This window comes from Nicotiana tabacum, chromosome 7 (genome assembly GCF_000715075.1).
Source record: "Nicotiana tabacum cultivar K326 chromosome 7, ASM71507v2, whole genome shotgun sequence".
NCBI classification, from domain to species: Eukaryota; Viridiplantae; Streptophyta; class Magnoliopsida; order Solanales; family Solanaceae; genus Nicotiana; species Nicotiana tabacum.
This window is the reverse complement of record NC_134086.1, coordinates 118,409,550-118,418,491: the sequence shown is the minus strand read 5'-3', so window position 1 is coordinate 118,418,491 and position 8,942 is coordinate 118,409,550.

Here is an 8,942-nt window from a genome sequence, read left to right as displayed (position 1 = left end):
GTGAGTATAATTCTGCTATCTTTAAAGTAAGTTCTCTATTAAAATTATGTGGAGACACTATCACAGATGAAGACTTATTGAAAAAAACATTTTCTACTTTTCACGCTTCAAATGTGGTGCTACAACAACAATACCGTGAAAAAGGTTTTAAGAAATATTCTGAGTTAATCACATGCCTACTTGTGGTAGAGCAGAATAATACTCTATTAATGAAAAATCATGAAGCCCGTCCCACCGGGTTAGCTCCATTTCCGGAAGTGAATGTTGTAGCAGCATATGATAAGTTTGAAAGAAAACAAAATAATTACCGTGGTCGTGGACATGGTCGTAAACGTGGACGTGGCAGGAGACGAAACAATTATCGTCATTATGATGGAAATAAATTGGAGAACAATAAGGATTCTCAAATTAATCATTCAAAAGGTAAAACTAGTATGTGTCACCGATGTGGTATGAGAGGTCATTAGGCACGCATTTGTCGTACGCCAGAACATTTTGTCAAACTTTATCAAGCCTCCCTCAGGAAAAAAGAAAATAATGTGGAGGCACACTTGACCTTTCAAAATAATGATGATGAAGCAGGTTCCTCAAACAAATATGATTCTAAGGCACATCTTGCATATAAAGATGATGATTTGAAGGCCTAACAAATATTACTCATTTAGAAGCTGGAGACTTCTTTGAGGATATTGACTGAAGAACTAATCATCTTACCGGAGAATGAAGTTATAAAAGTTGTTATTTTTATGTTTGCAACTAGTTTATTTTTCTTGAGTGTATTTTCCTAATGCATCACGTGTTGCTAGTTTCTACATTCCTAATGTATTTCTTAATGTTTTTTCTTCTTCTTGCCTTTCATATTTCTTATGATGTATTATTTGTCTTTTTTTTATGAAGAATATGAAAATTCCCCAGTCTTCAATTGGACTCAAGATTAATAAAGATGATATATGTCTTCTGGATAGTGCTACAACACACACTATTTTAAAAGATAAGAGATATTTCTCTTATTTGGTAATGAAAGAAGCGAATGTTAATATAATATCCGGTAGTACAAGATTAATTGAAGGTTCTGGAAGAGCCAATTTATTACTACCAGGAAGAACAAATTTGGCTATTTATATATTGTAGTAAATCTCAAAGAAACTTATTAAGTTTCAAAGATATTCGCCAAAATGGCTATCATACTGAGACTACAAATGATGAAAAGATTGAATATCTTTATATTACCACAATAATGTCCTGTAAGAAATATGGCTCTTTCCTCCGGCTTATACTACACAAGTATTAGCAAGATTGAAACACATGCCGTAGTAAACGAGAAGTTTACTAATCAAGATAATTTTATTATTTGGCATGACCGATTGGGCCATCCTAGTTCTAATATGATGCGTAAAATAATTGAGAATTCACATGGACATGCAATGAAGAATCAGAAGATTCTTCAATTTAAGGAATTCTCTTGTGCTGCATGTTCTCAAGGAAAATTAATTATTAGACCATCAATTATTAAAGTTAAGATGGAATCCCCTGCATTTCTGGAACGTATACAGGGTGATATATGTGGGCCCATTCACCCTCCATATGGACCATTCAAATATTATATGGTTTTGGTAGATGCATCTACAAGATGGTCACATGCGTGCTTACTATCAACTCGCAATATGGCATTTGCGAGATTGTTGACTCAAATAATAAAGGTAAGAGTACAATTTTCAGATTATGCAATTAAGACAATTCGTCTTGATAATGCTGGTGAGTTTACATCCCAAGCCTTTAATGATTATTGTATTTCAACTGGGATAACAATTGAGCATCCGGTTGCTCATGTTCATACACAAAATGGTCTAGCTGAATCATTGATCAAACGCCTCCAATTAATTGCTAGACCAATGCTTATGAGAACAAAACTTCCCATTTCAGTATGTGGTCATGCTATTTTGCACGCAGCAGCACTTGTGCGGATAAGGCCCACAAGTTATTATAAAGTCTCCCCATTGTAATTTGCTTTTGGTCAGGAGCCAAATATATCCCATCTTAGGATCTTTGGTTGTACGATATATGTTCCAATTGCTCCACCACAACGCACAAAGATGGGTCCTCAAAGAAGATTGAGGATATATGTTGGATATGAATCTCCTTCTATTATAAAATATCTAGAGCCGATGACTGAAGATTTATTTATGGCAAGATTTTCTGATTGCCATTTTGATGAATCAGTATATCCAACATTAGGGAGGGAGAAAATAAGCAGCTGAAAAAGAAGATAGATTGGAATGCATTATCACTGTCTCATTTAGATCCTCGAACAAATCAATGTGAACAAGAGGTTCAAAAGATTTTTAATTTACAAAATATTGCAAATCAATTGCTAGATGCATTCACTGACCTACCAAGGGTGACTAAGTCACATATTCCAGCTGCTAATGCTCCAATTTGAGTTGATATCCCGGCAGGACAATTAATTAAAGCAAATGAGTGTAAGCCATACTTGAAACGTGGTAGACCAATCGGTTCTAAAGATAAAAATCCTCGAAGAAGAAAAAGAGCAAGTGATCAAAGTGAACATAACACAGAGGTAGTGGCTCAAGAAGAGCCCCAAGACGTAACAAATGAGAAGACCTTAGGGGAGGTCCAGGTACCTGAAAATAATGAGAATGGAGATCAATAAGTTACGTCTCAACCGGGAAAATATGGAACCGAAATAATATTGTTATCGATACCATTTTTGCTTATAATGTTGCTGTTGAAATAATGCAACAAGATGAGGATCTTGAACCAAAATCTGTCAATTAATATAGACAAAGAAATGATTGGCCAAAATGGAAAGACTAACTTCACTTAGTTATCCAGGCAGAGTTAACTTCACTTGGAAAACGTGAAGTCTTCGGACCCATAGTTCGAACACCTGAAGGCATAAAGCCTACTGGGTATATGGGTTTTTGTGCGAAAACGAAATGATAAAAATGAAGTCGTTAGATATAAAGCACGACTTGTGGCACAAGGGTTTTCCCAAAGGCCTGGAATTGATTATATGGAGACATATTCTCCTATAGTGGATGCTATCACCTTCAGGTATCTCATAAATATGGCAGTGCAAGAAAAACTTGATATGCATCTAATGGATGTTGTTACAACCTATTTATATGGATCATTAAACAACGAAATTTTTATGAAAGTACCCGAGGGATTTAAAGTGCCAGAAACATATAAAAGTTTTCGAGAAACTTGTTCAATAAAACTTCAGAAATCTTTATACGGATTGAAACAATTAGGTCGTATGTGGTACAATCGCCTGAGTGAATACCTGTTGAAAGAAGGGTACAAGATGATCCAATTTGTCCTTGTGTCTTTATAAAAAAGCCTGAATATAAATTTGTTATAATCGTTGTGTATGTTGATGGTTTAAATATCATTGGAACTCCTGGGGAGCTTCCAAAAACAGTAGACTGTTTGAAGAAAGAATTTGAAATGAAAGATCTTGGAAAGACAAAATTTTGTCTTGGTCTACAAATTGAGTATATGAAAGATGGAATATTTGTCCATCAATCAACATACACCGAAAAGATTTTAAAGCAATTCTATATGGATAAAGCACATCCATTGAGTACCCCGATGGTTGTGAGATCACTTGATATAAAGAAAGATACATTTCGACCTCATGAAAATGATGAAGAGCTTCTTGGTGCCGAAGTACCATATCTTAGTGCAATTGGGGCATTAATGTATCTTGCCAATAATTCCCGACCAGATATAACTTTCTTAGTAAGCTTATTGGCAAGATTTAGTTCTTTGCCAACACAAAGACACTGGAATGGTATTAAACATATATTCAGATACCTCCGAGGGACCATTGATATGAGTTTATTTTATTCAAATGAATCCAAGCCATCATTGATTGGTTATGGAGATACAGGATATTTGTCTGATCCACATAAAGGTCGATCTCAGACAGGCTATTTATTTACAAGTGGAGGTACATCCATATCATGGCGTTCGACAAAACAAACTATGGTTGCTACTTCTTCAAATCATGCAGAGATAATAGCCATTCACGAAGCAAGTTGAGAATGCGTTTGGTTGAGATCTATAACTCAACACATTCAGCAAACATGTGGTCTTTCTTCGAAAGAGAATATTCCAACAATATTGTATGAAGACAATCCTGCATGCATAACTCAATTGAAAGGAGGATATATCAAAGGAGATAAAACAAAACACATTCCACCGAAATTCTTTTTCACTCATGATCTTCAGAAGAATGGTGAAATAGATGTACAACAAGTTCGTTCATGTGATAATTTGGCTAATCTGTTCACTAAGGCATTACCAACCTCAATATTTGAAAAGCTGATATATAAGGTTGGAATGCGTCGTCTTCGAGACATTAAGTAACTACACGCTGCACTCTTTTGCTTAACCAAAGTTTTATCCCATTGAATTTTTCTGGTAAGGTTTTTAATGAGACAACAGGCAAGGTATATTATAAATAACTATGTACATACCAAGAATTTTTTTTGTAAGTTCTTAACGAGTCACATTATGTTACATGTTCTTCCTTCTTTGTATCTCTACTTATTTACATTTTATTTTATAACACCTTCTTCCTTATCATCTTTTCTCTTTCTCACTAGTAACAAGAGTAATCCTCTTGTTACAATCTTCAGCTGCCATGACCCCTAATCCAGTGATTCAAACTTTGCAAACAGAGATGCGTGTGCAGCTTTCCTCCTTTGTGGAACATGCAAGCCAAAGGTTCGAATCTATAGAAACCAGCCAGAATCAGTTTCAAACTCAACTCGATGATGTTAAGGACGCAAATCGAAAGCTCGATTTCATTATCTCGACCATGGGTTTGTCGCAACGAGCTGACTCTACGCCGGTGACGCCATCTCTGGCAACCAAAAGCACAGATCATCAGCTCACACCGGTGACTTCAGACTCTGCTCAACCCGTCACGATGTTCACTGCTTACTCAGTCAAACAATAACAGAAACTGGAGGCGTTTCAGGTACTAAGAATCCTTTTCCCTTAAATCATACTCTTTTCACCCCTTCGACTTACACTGTTGGCCGTGGATTCACCTTCCATCCAGCCCCAGTTTTTAATAACCCACCTAATTTCCAAAACCCTGTTTATCATTCTAGCCCCCTTGTTGCCAACCCCTGTTAACCCTGTTGAGCCTAAAGTAAACCAGGAAAACCTTGAAGCCAAAACTCAATTTCCCTGATTTTGATGAAACTAATCCTAGAGGATGGCTACGAAGGTGTGAGAAATTCTTTTAGTTGTACGACATTTCGGAGCAAGAAAAACTAAGCTACGCTTCAATGCATGTGAGGGATAAGGTGGATGTATGGTTTGACAGTTATTTAGTGAACCACAGGGGAAGGATGACTTGGCAAAGGTTTTGTGCTGAGGTTTGCAGGAGATTTGGTAACATTAGGCCTCAAGATATTGTGGATGAGTTTAACAAAATTATGCAGATTGGGAGTGTGAACCAATTATCAGGAAAGGTTTGAAGAGCTGACACGCTATATGACTATTATAAACCCCCTTTTGAATGAGGCTCACTTAATTTCCAGTTTCATTAGTGGTCTTAAACCTGAGCTTAAACCATTAGTCAAGCTGGCCAATCCTGTGACTATTATGGATGCTTATGAGATTGCAAAGCTATATGAGGAGTCATTTTCAGCTCTCACTGCACAACCAGAAATAACCAAAACCTTCCCTACCCCAGACCATTAGCCATTACATATCCAAGAGCACCACAAACATCAAGACCAGCACAACTCCCAGCACCCAACCAACCTCTAACCAACCTCTGAGAATTACTTATCCCAATCAAAGAGCTGTCAATAGAGCTCCCTTCAAACCAAACACTTTTGAGGCACTCAGAGCTCAAGGTCTTTGTTATAAGTGACGCGAGAAGTATGAGCCATGACACCAATGCAAGGCTGAAACTCTACTTGCCATGGAAGGTGTCACAACTGAAGGGGAACCGAAGATAGAAGAATTTGTGGATGTTCCTGAGACTTTGGAGGAACAAGTGGAGGAGCAAGCTGAGGTCTCCCTCAATGTGGTGATGGGGTTAAGTTCTGCTGAAGGAGCCATCTCAACTATCAAAATATTGCGATATGCAAAAAAGATCCCATTTACTATATTGATAGACAGTGGCTCTACACACTCTTTTATTGATCCACATATAGTGAAACTGTTAAAATTACCTGTGCAACCTATGACCATTCTGTTAAGAGTGGTAGTGGACAATGGCCAAGTCATGAGATGTGATCAGGAAAGCCCTCTGTTCAATTGGAAAATGCAGAATGAACTTTTTGCTTTTAAGATCAGGCTACTCAAGGTTGGGGGATGTGACATGATTTTGGGGATGGACTGGATTGATGCAGTAGCCCCAGTGGTCTTGCATACTAGACCTTACAGCATGAGCTTCATGAAGGAGGGCAAGATGGTGACTCTAATTGGAGTTAATGCTAAACCTGAGGTGATCCCAGTAGATACTGAAGCTTTAAGAAGGATGTTGCATTGTGGTACCTGCGAGGTGATGGCTGAATTATCTATAACAACTGCTGGTCCTAGAGCAAAGGGGGAGAAAGAGATGAACCCTGCATTGAAAAAGTTACTGACAACTTACAAGGATGTGTTCCAGGAGCCAACTGAGGTACCACCTGAAGAGATTGTGATCATGTTATCAACCTAATTCCTGCTGCTCAACCTTTCAATCTAAAGCCATACAGGTATTCTCATGATCAAAAGAAAGCTATTGAATTCATTATCAATGACACGTTGGAAGCTGAGACCTTGGTTCCCAGTCAGTCTTCTTTTGCTTCACCTGCTTTGCTAGTCAAAAAGAAGGACTCCACTTGAAGACTATGTGTTGACTATAGGAGGTTGAACAGTTTAACTATAAAAAAATAAATATCCTATCCCTATGATTGATGATTTATTGGATGAGCTACATAGAGCTACTGTGTTTTCCAAGATAGATCTTAGAGCTGGTTACCACCAGGTGAGAATGAAGGCTGGAGAGGAGTACAAGACAACATTTAGAACTCATCATGGGCTGTGGCAATTCAGGGTCATTCCCTTTGGATTAACTAATGCCCTAGCCACTTTCCAATCATTGATGAATTCTATATTCAAGGAACAAATGAGGAAGTACATACTAGTATTTTTTGATGATGTACTAGTGTACAGTAAGAGTATGAAAGAACACTTGGAGCATCTCGAAAGGGTACTTCAACTACTAAGAAAGAACTGTCTATTTGCAAAAGAAAGCAAGTGTAAATTTGGCCAATCACATGTGGAATACTTAGGGCATGTAATCTCAGGCAAAGGGGTAAGCACTGATCATAAAAAGGTATCAGCTATTCTAGAATGGCCACAACCAAGTTCTGCAAAAGAGTTAAGAGGTTTCTTAGGGCTGACTAGTTACTACAGGAAGTTTATCAAGAATTATGCTCAGCTAAGTAAGCCCCTAACCAATTTAGTAAGGAAAGGGAATTTCAACTGGAATGAGGAAGCTACTGTAGCCTTTCAGAACCTCAAACAAGCTATGACAGTTGCTCCAGTTCTAGCTTTACCCGATTTCAGTAGACCTTTTATTTTGGAGGTGGATGCTTGCAACACTAGGGTGGGAGCAGTATTAATGCAGGATAGAAGGCCTCTAGCATTCCTAAGCTAGTCTTTAAGCAAGAGACATCAAGGATTATCTACCTATGAGAAAGAGTTGATAGCTCTACTTATAGCAGTAGCTAGATGGAGACATTACTTGCACCCACACCACTTTATAATCAAAACAGATTATTTCAGTTTGAAATTCTTGCAGGAACAAAAGATCACAACATCCCTGCAGCATAAATGCTTAACCAAACTGATGGGTTTAAGCTTTGAAATCCAGTACAAGAAGGGAGTGGAGAATATTATGGCTGATGCATTGTCGAGGATAAATGAGCAGCCATCTGAAGCTGGTGTGCCACACTGTCTACTGATAACTCAGTTGCAACCTAAATGGTTTGATGAAGTGATTGCAAGTTATGAAGCAGACCAGGAGGCGATGCAGGTTGTAACATTACTCAGCGGCAACCCTTCTGCATTGGTGGATGACACCCTACAACAAGGTATCTTAAGGCATAAAGTGAAAGTGTGTTGGTAACCATGGAACTCTAAAACAACAACTGATTTCAACCGTTCACAACTCTGGGTTAGGTGGTCATTCAAGAGTAACAACAACCTATCAAAGGCTAAAGGCAGTTTTCTATTGGCCTGCTATGATAGAAGATGTGAAGAAGATAATTCAAGAGTGTGAAGTCTCTCAAAGCTGCAAAGATGAGCAAGTGGCTTACCCAGGATTATTACAACCTCTGCCAGTACCTGAGAGGGCTTGGGAACACTTATCAATGGATTTTATTGAGAGTTTGCCAAAGTCAGAAGGGCAAGACACCATCATAGTAGTGATAGATAGATACAGTAAATATGCACAATTCATTGCATTGGCTCATCCTTTCATTGCCTCACAGATTGCCGGGGTGTTTATGGATACCATTTATAAGTTGCATGGTTTATCTAAGAGCATTGTATCTGACAGGGATAAAGTCTTCCTCAGTAACTTTTGGAGGGAACTTTTTAAGAACTTGCAGGTACATTTATGCTTTAGCTCAGCCTATCATCCACAAACAGATGGACAGACTGAGAGAGTGAATAGATGCTTGGAGAATTACGTGAGGTGCATGACAAGGCATAGACCTAAAGAGTGGAATAAATGGCTATCACTGGCTTAGTTTTGGTATAACAGTAATTACCACTCTGCCTTAAAGATGACTCCTTTCAAGGTATTGTATGGGTATGAACCACCACAACTCTCTTTTGAGTTGATTTCACAGACTAAAGTGGCTGCTATAGATCAAGTCTTGAAGGAAAGATAAATT